The sequence below is a fragment of the Amphibalanus amphitrite genome, unplaced genomic scaffold (assembly GCF_019059575.1).
Source record: "Amphibalanus amphitrite isolate SeventyFive unplaced genomic scaffold, NRLGWU_Aamphi_draft 001556F_arrow, whole genome shotgun sequence".
In the NCBI taxonomy this organism is placed as follows: Eukaryota; Metazoa; Arthropoda; class Thecostraca; order Balanomorpha; family Balanidae; genus Amphibalanus; species Amphibalanus amphitrite.
Genome location: NW_024883049.1, coordinates 75476 through 90391, shown reverse-complemented (window position 1 = coordinate 90391; position 14916 = coordinate 75476). Strand labels below are relative to the sequence as shown.

At 46.3% G+C, this 14916-nt stretch overlaps 1 long non-coding RNA gene across 1 annotated transcript; it reads left to right on the top strand.

The window, feature by feature from the left end:
- The first annotated feature begins 11323 nt into the window (after nucleotides 1-11323).
- On the top strand, nucleotides 11324-14443 carry LOC122373818. Its single transcript, XR_006255114.1, has 2 exons — nucleotides 11324-11362; nucleotides 13601-14443. It is a non-coding gene; the product is annotated as an uncharacterized LOC122373818 (long non-coding RNA).
- The last annotated feature ends 473 nt before the right edge of the window (nucleotides 14444-14916 follow it).

Here is a 14916-nt window from a genome sequence, read left to right as displayed (position 1 = left end):
TATTTAAGTGAAAAGTTGATAGGTTATACAACTTTTGATGCTCTTTCCAATGATATATAGAGCGTTATTGCACGTTGTGCCGTTTTTGAGAAATTTAGTAAAAAAGCACGACATTACCGAGATTTGAGCTCACACCTATATATGGTCTTGCTCAGACAGTATACGAACAGGTGACGGGGATACCTCCCATTGAAGGATGCGATTTAATGCTAAATATTAGCGACCGGCCTCCGTGGGGACGTTTTTGTACGACTTATATCTCCGCAAGCAGGGGACCGATACACTTGCGGTTTTGTGTGTGGGGTAGCGTATACCCTTCTTAGAAGTATTTACTATGGATGATGCATGCCGGTGACCCCTACTGCACGTGACAGGTGTAAAACGGAGAGGTGTCACTTTTGTTGTAATGACAATAACACGGTAATTACTTGGCTGATTGCACTGAAACTACACAAGGATGTAGGCACCCGTCGGACCATGCCTTTTCATGTGCTACGGTTGGGGTGCAACTGCACGTGCGCACGTGCAGGGTGACGCTTCGAGATCTCGAGAACGGCCGGGCCGATTGAGTTCAAATTTGATACACCGCTAGAGACCAGTTAGTAGGGTGCCGTGCGCAAGTCAGTTAGGACCCATCTTGCACGTGCGCACGTGCAGGGTGACGCTTCCAGATCTCAAGAACGGCTGGACCGATTGCACTCAAATTTGGCACACCTCTAGAGACTGGTTAGTAGGGTGCTGTGCACAAGTCAGTTAGTATGTATATTCATGTGTCACGGTTGGGGTGCAACTGCACGTGCGCACGTGTAGGGGTCGCTTCCAGATCTTGAAAACGGCTGGGCCGATTGAGCTCAAATTCCGTACACCACTAGAGACCGGCAACTAGGGTGCCGTGCACAAGTCAGTTGGGACCCAGCTTGCACGTGCTCCTGTGAAGGGTGCCGCTTCAAGATCTCGAAAACGACCGGGCCGATTGCACTCAAATTTTACACACCTCTAGAGTGGTTAGTAGATTGTCCTGTTCGTCAGTTCGTAGCGCACCCACTCCGGTCTGCACGTGCCAGGCTCATCCTTTCGTTTGGCGGCGGGTAACCGCAGGTTGTTTCTTCATTAGACAAACACTATTCGTTAGAATTGTGTTTTCTATTGAAAAAAACAACCGGAGCAGTCCTTCACCGGGCTATGTTTTGCATGGTTGGCCGCAATCGAAATGTGTCTGTGATTGCTGTAGAAGACTAGACCAGGGAAAAATCGGTGAGTGCTACCAAAACACAATAACCTCCTCCCGATTGGGGCGGGGGCGCTTGTAGCCACACCTATTAGTTTTTTTTTTTGCGTTTGTTAAGAAAATTACTACGCGCATTGTTATAAAGCTTTGTATGATAGATCAATTTCAGCGGCATGGTTGGACCTCTATGTAGGCACACACCTGACACCGGCGACAACGGCTGCGCCGATTGCGCTTAAATCTTCATTCATGCGGCTACATACGGAAGAGGGGGCACTGCGGCGCAACATGCTTTCAGGCGTTTGACACTTCTGCGTCATCTAGCGAGGTAAAACGGAATGTTTGGATTGAAAATGCCAGACGCATTTACCACACTCGATAATCGTCCTCAAAAGCTTCAGTTTCGTGCGAGTCATCAGTTCTAAAGAGATAGTGGTTATCCCGGATCCCTCATTACTCCGCCATTCATTTAGGCGGTTATATACAATAGAGCCAGCATTGCGGCACAGCATACATTCAGGCGTTTGACGCTTCTGCCATCTAGCGAGTAAAAAGGAATGTGAGGTGTTTTCGGCTGATATAGATCCGTTGAATCATCAATATTAAACTCGATATTCGGCACAAGTCACTGACTCTGATTCGAATGGTGACGTCGACGGCGACCGTGACGTCACCATTGCGTCAATATTGATTAACCCTCGCCCGCACATGCCATTTTCCCATCCTGGAACGCACATTGGGGGGGTTGCCAACCCCCCCCGCGCCATTTCGTTCCTGTTGGAGATAGAGCTTAGCGGTAAAGACCAAAAAGATTCTTTGGGAAGAGACAAATCCAATGGTACCCAGTTTTACCTTCTCAGGTCAGTCATTGGCCTTCCAGGTCAGGTCAAACTAAAAAATGTTGCTGTTTTGGGTCTCCGTTGGATACCAAGTGCGCTGCTTATTATATACCGATGACGATGCCGTTTTCTGGTGCCAAGCCAGCTAGAACCTCTTTCCCACACTACCCGACCAGGTTTTTGCTGCTGAGGTCATTTCAGGTCAAGTTAGGTCAAGGTCAGTTATATGTGTTTGTATGTCTGTGTGTCTGTGTGTATACTGATGTGTGCACCGAATGTTTATGTGTCCATATTACATGAAATCATGATCTGAGAAGCTTTTACCAAAAATGCAGTCAAAAAACTTCACAAAAAGTAAATTCCGCTTGCCTAAAACGCAATTATCTTAGATGACCTAGGTTGACCTTGACCCTGACCTTGACATATGTACATCGTCGAACAACATGTTCCATGATAGGTGGGAGATAAGACTGGCAAAAAAGGCCGAAATCAAGGTGTCAAAAGCTCACAAGGCCCATAGCCAACGCAAGATGTTGGGAATTGGCCATTTGGGTCATGACATGACCTGAAAAAACAAGGCCATATCTCCAAAACCAAAAACCACAGAAACTTGAAATTTTAAGTGGACATCAAGAAAGGATAGAGGAGCAGCTATACGAAAAATCAGCCTTCTAGCTCAAACAATGTTGAGTGCAGAGCAGAAAGACTACCTGGGGGGGTGGCACCCCCCCCCCATGTGCGGTCATCTAGCGAGTAAAACGGAGTTACGGAATGTTTGACTAAAATGCCAGACGCATTAACCACACTCGGTAATCGTCCTCAAAAGCTTCAGTTTCGTGCGAGTCATTAGTTCTAAAGAGATAATGGTTTTCCCGTATCCCTCATTACTCCGCCATTGATTTAGGCGGTTATATACAATAGAGCCGGCATTGCGGCACAGCATACATTCAGGCGTTTGTCGCTTCTGCCATCTAGCGAGTAAAAAGGAATGTAAGGTGTTTTCGGCTGATATACAGATCCGTTGAAGCATCAATATTAAACTTGATATTCGGCACAAGTCAATGACTCTGATTCGAATGGTGACGTCGACGGCGACCGTGACGTCACCATTGCGTCAATATTGATAAACCCTCGCCAGCAGAGGGGCAGCACCCGCCTCTTCCCATAGGGTTTTTCGTGATAGCTTGGGACACGCCGGCGACAAAGTGCTGAAACTTGGAAAACCTGATCTATGATTCAAGCCGGATCTTATGACACCGACCGCATTTTCTGGTTAGGTAAGGTCACTGACCTAATGTGCCACGATTGGGGTGCAACTGCACGTGCCCACGTACAGGGTGACGCTTCCAGATCTCGAGAACGGCCGGGCCTATTGTGCTCAGAGTTGGCACACTACTAGAGACCGCGTAGTAGGGTGCCTTGCACAGGTCAGCTAGGCCCCAGGCTGCACGTGCGCACGTGCAGGGTGACGCTTCCAGATCTCAGGAACGGCTGGGCCGATTGCATTCAAATTCGGCAAACCTTTAGAGACCGGTTAGTAGGGTGCTGTGCACAGGTCAGTTAGTATGTACATTGTACATATATTCATGTGTCACGGTTGGGGTGCAACTGCACGTGCGCACGTGTAGGGGTCGCTTCCAGATCTTGGAAACGGCTGGGCCGATTGAGTTTAAATTCGGTACACCGCTAGAGACCGGCAACTAGGGTGCCGCGCACAAGTCAGTTTGGACCCAGCTTGCACGTGCGCACGTGAAGGGTGCCGCTTCCAGATCTCGAAAACGGCCGGGCCGATTGCACTCAAATTTGGCACACCGCTAGAGACCGGTTAGTAGAGTGCCGTGCACGTTAGCTCGTAACACACCCACACCGGTCTGCACGTGCAAGGCTCATCCTCTCGTTTGGCGGCGGGCGTTTTTGCGGCGTTACAGAGGTAACCGCAGGTTGTTTGAAAAAACAAACACTATTCGTTAGAATTGTGTTTTTCTATTGAAAAACAACCGGAGCGGTCGTTGTCCGGGCTATGTTTTGCAAGTCTGGCCGCGAATTGGGGCAACTTGGGTGGGGCCTAGACGAAATGTACAATCTTCGTAAAAAGTTCAGTGTATGGGCTCCCGGAGGCGATCTACCTGATGGCATCGGTCGCTACTCGCTTAAAACCTCGTGGCACGTGGCACGTGCGATTCCATTTTCCCCATGTTAAGTCAACGGGGTTTTGGACACTTTTTGCGCCATCGGGAATGGCGGAAAAACGAGCCAAGAAAGGGGTGGTTTTCTTCCCAGCATTTTATGGCAAACACGTTCCGGTACACGCTAGTGTGCGCTGTATACCCCTCAGAATCTCGGAACGTGTCTTTGCACGAGGTCAAAGTTGGAATTTTGCTGTGTCCCATGTTAAGTCAATGGACGGCGATGTCGAGACTTTGCAGAGACATTTTCATTCGATCTTTGTACAAAATTTTAGAGATAGATTTCGCCCAAACTCTTATATCTTGTAGAGGAAAGAGCATAGTACATGCCGTTATGCTTCGTTAAGCTGGCATAACTCATTTTTTCTTATAAAGTTAATTTCAAAATTAAAATTTTTAACATGGAAAGTCAATGGGAGCGTCTTTATTCCTCTATAACTTTTATCGTTAGTAATATATATAGGTGAAAAGTTAATATAATATACAACTTTTGATGCTCTTTCCACTGATGTATAGAACGTCACTGCACAGTGTGCCGTTTTCAAGAAAAGTTGTAAAAAAGCAGGGCTCGACTGTGACTTGAACCCAACCACATTAGAGTATACGAACAGGTGACGGCGATACCTCCCGTGTGCGGATGCGACACTGATTATTGCTAAATATTAGCAGTAGGCCGACTGTGGGGGCGCCTTGCAAAGCTTCTATCTCCACAACTGCTTGACCGATTCAATCACGGTCTTTTGTGTGGGATAGCTTCTTCCTTTCTCACACGTAGTGTGCTACTCTCGGTGCGTATGGGTGACCCCTAATGCACGTGCCACGTGCAAAACGAAGAGGTGTCAGTTCGGTAGCAAGTCTAATAACTCTGTAGTTATTTTGCCGATTGCGCTGATACATGGCATGGGGGTAGGCACCCGCCGGGTAATACATTCCTGTGTGTCACGGTTGGGGTGCCGCTGCACGTGCGCACGGGCAGGGTGACGCTTCCAGATCTCGAGAACGGCTGGGCCGATTGTGATCAAAATTGGCACACCGTTAGGGATCGGCGAGTAGGGTGCCGTGCACAAATCAGATGGAACTCATTTTGCACGTGCGCACGTGCAGGACGACGCTTCCAGATCTCGAGAACGGCCGGGCCGACTGTGTTAAAATTTGGCATGCCACTAGAGACTGGTTAGTAGGGTGCCGTGCACAAGTCAGTAAGTATGTATTTTCATGTGCCACGGTTGGGGTGCTATTGCACGTGCACACGTGCAGGGTGACGCCTCCAGATCTCGAGAACGGCCGGACCGATTGTAACCGCAGGTTGTTTGAAAAGACAAACACTATTCGTTAGAATTGTGTTTTTCTATTGAAAAACAACCGGAGCGGTCGTTCTCCGGGGTATGTTTTGCAAAGTTGGCCGCGAATCGAGACATCTTGACGGGGGCCTAGACGAATCGCTCAATCTTCGTAAAAATTTCAGGGTATGGGCTCCCGGAGGCGATCTACCTGATGGCACCGGTCGGTACTCGCTAAGAAGTCTTCTGCGCGTGGCACGTGCGATTCCATTTTCCCAATGTTAAGTCAACGGGGTTTTGGACACTTTTTGCGCGATCGCGAATGGCGGGAAAACGAGCCAAGGAAGAGGTGGTTTTCTTCCCAGCATTTTATGGCAAACACGTTCAGGTACACGCCAGTGTGCGCTGTATACCCCTCAGAATCTCGGAACGTGTCTTTGCACGAGGTCAAAGTTGGAATTTTGCTGTGTCCCATGTTAAGTCAATGGACGGCGATGCCGAGATTTTGCAGAGACATTTTCATTCGATCTATGTACAAAATTTTAGAGATAGATTTCGCCCAAACTCTTATATCTTGTAGAGGAAAGAGCATAGTACTTGCTGGTATGCTTCGTTAAGCTGGCAAAACTCATTTTTTCTTTTAAAGTTAATTTGAAATTTAAATTTTTTAACATGGAAAGTCAATGGGAGCGTCTTTGTTGCTTAATAACTTTTTACGTTGCAGATATCCCAAAGTGAAAAGTTAATAAAATATACAACTTTCGATGCTCTTTCCAACAATGTATAGAACGTCACTGCACGATGTGCCGTTTTTAAGAAAAGCTGTAAAAAAGCAGGGCTCGACTGTGACTTGAACCCAACCACATTAGACTATACGAACAGGTGAAGGGGACACCTCCCATGTGCGGACGCGACACTGATTATTGCTTATTATTGGCAGTCGGCCGTTGTGGGTGCGCCTTTGCAAAGCTTATATCTCCACAACTGCTTGACCGATTCACTCGCCGTCTTTTGTGTGGGATAGCCTCTTCCATTCTTACACGTAGTGTGCTATTCTCGATGCGTATGGGTGACCCCTAATGCACGTGCCACGTGCAAAACGAAGAGGTGACAGTTCGGTAGCATGTGTAATAACTCTAGTTATTTTGCCGATTGCGCTATTCCTTGGCATGGATGTAGGCACCCGCCCCGCAATGCATTTCCATGTGTCACGGTTGGGGTGCCGCTGCACGTGCGCACGGGCAGGGTGACGCTTCCAGATCTCGTACCCGTGTACATATTTGCGTCATGTGGTGGGTCACTGGCAATGTCGATGATCATAACCGCAGGTTGTTTGAAAAGACAAACACTATTCGTTAGAATTGTGTTTTTCTATTGAAAAACAACCGGAGCAGTCGTTCTCCGGGCTATGTTTTCCATACTTGGCAGCGAATCAGTACAACTTGATTCCAGCCAAAACTTCTGCAACGATTTTCGTAAAAATCTCAGGGTATAGACTTTCGCAGGCGATCTAGCTGATGGCACCGGTCGCTACTCGCTCAGAATTCTTTTGCGCGTGGCGCGTGCGTTTGAATTTTCGCCCATGTTAAGTCAATGGCGGTTTGGGGCACTTTTTGCGCCATCGGGAATGGCGGACAAACGAGCCAAGAAAGGGGTGGTTTTCATCCCAGCATTTTATGGCAAACACGTTCCGGTACACGCCAGTGTGCGCCGTATACCCGTCAGAATCTCGGAACGTTTCTTTGCACGAGGTCAAAGTTGGAATTTTGCTGTGTCCCATGTTAAGTGAATGGACAATTTTGCAGAGATATTTTCATTCGCACATTGTAAAAAATTATGTGTCACGATTTCGTCCAAACATTCAAGAGTTGTTGAAGAAGGAGCATAGTATATGCTGTTGTGTTTCGTTAAGCTGTGCAAAATCGTTTTTTCTTTAAAAGCCTGTTTAAAAATGACAATTTTTAACATGGAAGGTCAATGGGAGCGTCTTTGTTGCTTAATAAGTTTTTACGTTGCACGTATATAAAAGTGAAAAGTTAATAGAATATACAACTTTCGATGCTCTTTCCCACGATGTATAGAAAGTCACTGCACGGTGTGCCGTTTTCAAGAAAAGTTGTAAAAAAGCAGGGCTCGACTGTGACTTGAACCCAACCACATTAGAGTATACGAACAGGTGACGGGGATACCTCCCGTGTAGAGTGCAGTGCACGTCAGTTCGTGACACACCCGCTCCGGGCTGCACGTGCAAGGCTCATCCTCTCGTTTGGCGGCGTAACCGCAGGTTGTTTGAAAAGACAAACACTATTCGTTAGAATTGTGTTTTTCTATTGAAAAACAACCGGAGCGGTGGTTCTCCGGGGTATGTTTTGCAAAGTTGGCCTGAGATTGGGGCAACTTGACGGGGGCCTAAACGAATCGCTCAATCTTCGTAAAAAGTTCAGGGTATGGGCTCCCGGAGGCGATCTACCTGATGGCACCGGTCGGTACTCGCTAAGAAGTCTTTTGCGCGTGGCACGTGCGATTCCATTTTCCCCATGTTAAGTCAACGGGGTTTTGGACACTTTTTGCGCGATCGCGAATGGCGGGAAAACGAGCCAAGGAAGAGGTGGTTTTCTTCCCAGAATTTTATGGCAAACACGTTTGGGTACACGCCAGTGTGCGCTGTATACCCCTCAGAATCTCGGAACGTGTCTTTGCACGAGGTCAAAGTTGGAATTTTGCTGTGTCCCATGTTAAGTCAATGGACGGCGATGTCGAGACTTTGCAGAGACATTTTCATTCGATCTTTGTACAAAATTTTAGAGATAGATTTCGCCCAAACTCTTATATCTTGTAGAGAAAGGAGCATAGTACATGTTGGTGTGCTTCGTTAAGCTGGCAGAAATCGTTTTTTCTAATAAAGTTCGTTTGAAAATGAAAATTTTTAACATGGAAAGTCAATGGGTGCGTCTTTATTCCTCTATAACTTTTATCGTTAGTAATATATATAGGTGAAAAGTTGATATAATATACGACTTTCGATGCTCTTTCTAACGATGTATAGCACGTCACTGCACGTGCTATACATCGTTAGTACAACTTGACGTCAGTACAACTTGACGGGGGCCTAGACGAAATGTACAATCTTCGTAAAAAGTTCAGGGTATGGGCTCCCGCAGGCGATCTACCTGATGGCACCGGTCGCTACTCGCTAAGAAGTCTTTTGCGCGTGGCACGTGCGATTCCATTTTCCCCATGTTAAGTCAACGGGGTTTTGGACACTTTTTGCGCGATCGCGAATGGCGGAAAAACGAGCCAAGAAAGGGGTGGTTTTCATCCCAGCATTTTATGGCAAACACGTTCAGGTACACGCCCGTGTGCGCCGTATACCCCTCAGAATCTCGGAACGTGTCTTTGCGCGAGGTCAAAGTTGGAATTTTGCTGTGTCCCATGTTAAGTCAATGGACGGCGATGTCGAGACTTTGCAGAGACATTTTCATTCGATCTTTGTACAAAATTTTAGAGATAGATTTCGCCCATATTCTTATATCTTGTAGAGGAAAGAGTATTGTACATGCCGTTATGCTTCGTTAAGCTGGCATAACTCATTTTTTCTTATAAAGTTAATTTGAAATTTAAAATTTTTAACATGGAAAGTCAATGGGAGCGTCTTTGTTGCTTAATAACTTTTTACATTGCTTATGTATCAAAGTGAAAAGGTAATAAAATATACAACTTTCGATGCTCTATCCAACAATGTATAGAACGTCACCACACGATGTGCCGTTTTTAAGAAAAGTTGTAAAAAAGCAGGGCTCGACTGTGACTTGAACCCAACCACATTAGAGTATACGAACAGGTGAAGGGGATACCTCCCATGTGCGGACGCGACACTGATTATTGCTAAATATTAGCAGTAGGCCGCCTGTGGGGTGCCTTTACAAACCATATATCTCTGCAACCACTGGACCGATTCACTCGCGGTCTTTTGTGTGGGATAGCGTCTTCCTTTCTTACACGTAGTGTGCTGTTCTTGATGCGTATGGGCGACCCCTAATGCACGTGCCACGTGCAAAACGAAGAGGTGTCAGTTCGGTAACAAGTCTAATAACTCTGTAGTTAGTTTGCCGATTGCGCTGATACTTGGCATGGTTGTAGGCACCCGACGCGCAATGCATTTCCATGTGTCACGGTTGGGGTGCCGCTGCACGTGCGCACGGGCACGGTGACGCTTCCAGATCTCGAGAACGGCTGGGCCGATTGTGATCAAAGTTGGCACACCGTTAGGGATCGGCGAGTAGGGTGCCGTGCACAAGTCAGATGGGACTCATTTTGCACGTGCGCACGTGCAGGCTGACGCTTCCAGATCTCGAGAACGGCCGGGCCGACTGTGCTCAAATTTGGCATACCACTAGAGACTGGTTAGTAGGGTGCCGTGCACAAGTCAGTAAGTATGTATTTTCATGTGCCACGGTTGGGGTGCAGCTGCACGTGAGCACGTGTAGGGTTCGCTTCCAGATCTTAACCGCAGGTTGTTTGAAAAGACAAACACTATTCGTTAGAATTGTGTTTTTCTATTGAAAAACAACCGGAGCGGTCCTTCTCCGGGCTATGTTTTGCAAGTCTGGCCGCGAATCGAGACAAGTTGAGCCTCTCCTAAACGAATCCCTCAATCTTCGTAAAAATTTCAGGGTATGGGCTCCCGCAGGCGATCTACCTGATGGCACCGGTCGCTACTCGCTTAACCGCAGGTTGTTTGAAAAGACAAACACTATTCGTTAGAATTGTGTTTTTCTATTGAAAAACAACCGGAGCGGTCCTTCTCCGGGCTATGTTTTGCATGTCTGGCCGCGAATTGGGGCAACTTGGGTCAGGCCTAAACTTGTGGCTCGATTTTCTTAAAAATTTCAGTGTATGGGCTCCCGCAGGCGATCTACCTGTTGGCACCGGTCGCTACTCGCTTAAAACCTCGTGGCACGTGGCACGTGCGATTCCATTTTCCCCATGTTAAGTCAACGGGGTTTTGGACACTTTTTGCGCGATCGCCAATGGCGGGAAAACGAGCCAAGGAAGAGGTGGTTTTCTTCCCAGCATTTTATGGCAAACACGTTTGGGTACACGCTGGTGTGCGCCGTATACCCCTCAGAACTTCGTAACGTGTCTTTGCACGAGGTCAAAGTTGAATTTTTTTCGCTCCCCATGTTAAGTCAATGGGCGTTTTTGCAGAGACTTTTTCATTCGCTCATTGTACAAAATTATATGATACGATTTTGTTTAAACTTTCAGGACTTGTTGAGAAAAGACCATAGAACATGGTGTTATGCTTCGTTAAGCTGTCAGAATTCGTTTGCTCTTTTGAAGCTCGTTTAAAAATGAAAAATTTTAACTTTGAAAGTCAATGGGAGCGTCTTTGATGCTTAATAACTTTTTACGTTTAAGATATGTTTAAGTCAAAAGTTGATATTTTATACAACTTTTGATGCTCTTTCCAATGATATATAGAACGTTATTGCACGTTGTTCCGTTTTCCTGGTGTTGTCCATCTGAACTTGTCAGTCACGTGACCCATTTGACCTTCGGATCCAATTCTGGTAGTCAATTCTGGCGCTTTTGTTACCATAGCGAAATATGTAACGCCGTGTTCACAGTTTACTGACGACGAAGGTCCTGCTTAATCTGGCAAATAGCGTTCGAGAACTGCGGCCAAGCCCCGCTGATCTTGAACGTGATTGGTCGGTGGGCGTAAAGAATCTCCGTCGTCAGGGAGACTGCGAACACGGGGTAAACCAAGGAGTAAACAATCTGTGCGTGGAATGGGGAGTGGTGAATGTGGAACGGCGATGATAGGTGCTGATGTCGTCGATTTTTATTTATACTGTTATCCTTATTATACATTCTGATCATTTTTTATGTTCAGGAGTTTTCTCTGTTGATTTAACATCAAAAACGGTGTGTTTAACTGTTATTGCCAAGTGCCATATTGATATTGAAATTGGGGTACAATTCAACATTCTGATTCACTGGTTTTCTATGGCCTGTTGTGTATCATATTATTGGTAATGTGAATATAGGTACTCCAAACGGCAAACACTGCTATTTTCTGGTATATATTAATGTTTGACCTGATTTTATATTATTGGTAATGTGAATATAGGTACTCCAAACACTGCTATTTTCGGGTATATATTAATGTTTGACCTGATTTTACTTCACTTCACCTTATATTTTTTGCAGGAACAGTTATCACAGCATTATTGTGCAAAAATAAGGGTGGTGTATCACAGCATATCACAGCACTCTGCCAGCCGCTTTTGGCTTCCATAGAGACATCAACAAGCCTATACCTCCAACACTACCGGAGGTTGACGCTAGCTCACGCGGAATGCGCTGGCAGCGGCTGGCAGCGCGCCCATGAAACACAGCCAGGGGTTTCTTCTGTAAAGTCATTGTTGTCTAGGTACATGGGCCTTTACCAATTGTTAACAGCTATAAAAATTGGAATTAAAAATGTTCAGGTATTATGAGCATCAGCTAAACAGGGAAGAGGATTCGGCTTCAGCCCATCTTGCAACGCCTCAATGAAATTTAACGAGAAACTTAAATTGAGGGAGCAGCTACTCAACTGTGGTAAAGCCCATAAATCCTTGTGGATTTACCTACATACCTGAGGTAAATCCACAAGGCACCTTGAGTTCAAAATATGAAGTGACAACAAGCGAAATATAGCAGAAATTGGGACTTAAAGGAGCTTAGAAATAATCTGCTTAGTTCATTTGAAATGTATTGTTACCCACTTTCTAACCATGCATATTTTTGTGTCTTGTGAGGTCTCATATAGCAATAAAAATAGAAAAGTTATACAAGAGCAGTGACATGCATAGTTTGCTTGTGTTGTCACAACTTTGTACAATATTTCCAGCTTTATAATATGCAGTTATCAGTCACATTGGGCATCACACATGTATTTTTTTTTCTGCAGGAGGGAAGACACAGGAGGGAACTAGTGACTCATGTTTTTGCTTCTATCGCTTCACCCCTGGGGAATCAGTTCCTGCACCCCTTGAATATAATGGTCACCAAGGGGTGCTGTCCTGACACGTTCACTTTCTGTTGAGAAGGTTAGAACAAACACCATGTGTGTCATTTAGTTGCATATATAATACTTCAATGTTAAGTCTGCATGAAGTCTGAAGTCTAGCCACTCTTAATCCTAGGTTGTCGTGACGTTAATCTAGCCTGGGTGGATATTTTGCTGTGCTAAAAGCACGGACTCCGCTACGCCCCAGTACGGCGGCTGGGGCGCCTCCCCTGGAGGAAAACGGCGCCGGGGAGGGGGACGGACACTGTTACACTTGCGGTTTTTTGTGTGGGGTAGCGTATACTCTTCTTACAAGTATTTACTATGGACAATGCTTGCGGGTGACCTCCACTGCACGTGACACGTGTAAAACGGAGAGGTGTCACTTTTGTTACGGAGCGAGCGAAGCGAGCGAAGTCTTTCCTTAGATTAACGGAAATTTCTGAGTATGAGCGGCCGGCCGGCCGGCCGGCCGGCCGTGCGGACGCTTTTGCGAGGCTTATAGGCGGCGTGATGCCCCAAAACGGATATTGCGGCGCCGTCGATTGACGCACGAGGGTGAAATTTTCACGACTCGTGGGTCATGTAATTCAACAGGTCGTATTAGCTTTTGGGCACGATTCGGCCGGGGGTGCGCCCGTGGCGCGTGCTCATGTGCGCCATAGGGTTAACATTAAAAACGGCAAAAACAGGCTATTGCTCCAGATGGTCCGACCACTACAACCCCATATGATGCACTCTTGGCTGCATCCCCACCCCACCCTTTCCCCTTACAGTATGAAGTATGAAAAACAGTGATTTTTTACTGGAGCTGCAAAGTGTGCCTTTGAACCACCTTATGATTTACTAGTATCTAATGTATTTGTCCATCAGGATCAGTTATCTAATGGCAGTAGACTGTTGTCTTCACATACTTCATATCTATTTTGGCTACTGCATTGTGTTCTGTAAAAAAAAAATATGGAAAACGTTTTGGATGTAGTTTTTAGTAGAATGCTTCTTTACAGATCCCGAAAGAAGATAACTGCTTGTTTTCTTCACCGCCACCAGTCTACCTGCTCTCTGCACACTCGGCAGAGCGCGGCAGGGCACCCCACGGAGCTGCACTAGTCACATCCGGGCCCCACGCCGGTCGACGGCCGATGCGATGGAGGCACTACTCCGAGGCACTACTGGGAGGCCTGCGGCGCGGACGACGGATGCGGCAGTTGGTCAAGACACGGCAGCCTACTCGAGGTGCTTCTCGCCTGGAGGACGCAGGCGAATCGCGTTATCCTAGCTGTGCCTCGTCATGGTGCGATGAGCCTTAATAGACTAATGCATATTCTTCCTTTGGTTGTAATTCATTTGCTGCTGCCCGCTGGGCTAAGGAGTAACTCTGTGCGCCTACTTTGTGCAGACGCTCGTCCAGTGCCGCCCTTCGTTTGCCGCACATATCTTTATTTATTCTTTGTTACAATTCCGTCTTTGGTCATTTTTTTTTTTTACCATGGGGGCACTTGAAAGTTTTGTTTTTAAATCTGTGGACATTGAACCTGGAATCGGTTTTTTGTCGGATTTCGGTTTTGTTTTTGCACTGTGGAAATATCTCGTTCAATATTTTTTTAAGATAGGGCGTGTTAAAACTTTTAGTCTCATTACTCCTCTGTGCATTCTAAAGTACTATAATGTGCATCTCAAGTGTTTGGTGCTGTACTGTTATTATTTATGGTTAATCCAGTGCTGATTTATGGTTAATCCAGTTTTTATTCGATTGAATCGTTGTGTGTAATGTGCATGACATCCGCGTACCGCCTGTAGCAGTGTTATATATTTTCATTTATGCTGGAAAATAATAACTTTCTTGTTCATTGGCTTTATTCGATGACAGAGACGTGCCAGATGACTGGGGCTGCGACTTGACTTGGTAGTTGTTAACGGTGCAAACTTCAACCATCAAGCATGATGTGGAAACGTCACATTCCGTTATCAAATCTTCGTACCGTAAATACTGAATAAGATCAATACTAGGCTGGAGCTTGCTAGAAAAACCGTGCACTGACAACGGCGAGTGGTGGACCTGAGTAGCGGCCGGGAGGCAGGGAAGTCAGCCAATTGTCAGATGTCTATTTCTTCACACATCTTTATTCTTTACTTTACACCGTCATAGACGTAATGCAATTATCGGAGCATGAAGTGGTGTATTGCCCTTATTACACCCTTCCAGTAAGTATCCAATGCCCATCCATCCACTTTCCGCAGGTGCAGGAGCAAGGGAGAGCGAAATAATTTTTATCGTCACTCACCTCACGCCCAACTGCTAGGCGAAAAGCCAGTACTCGCA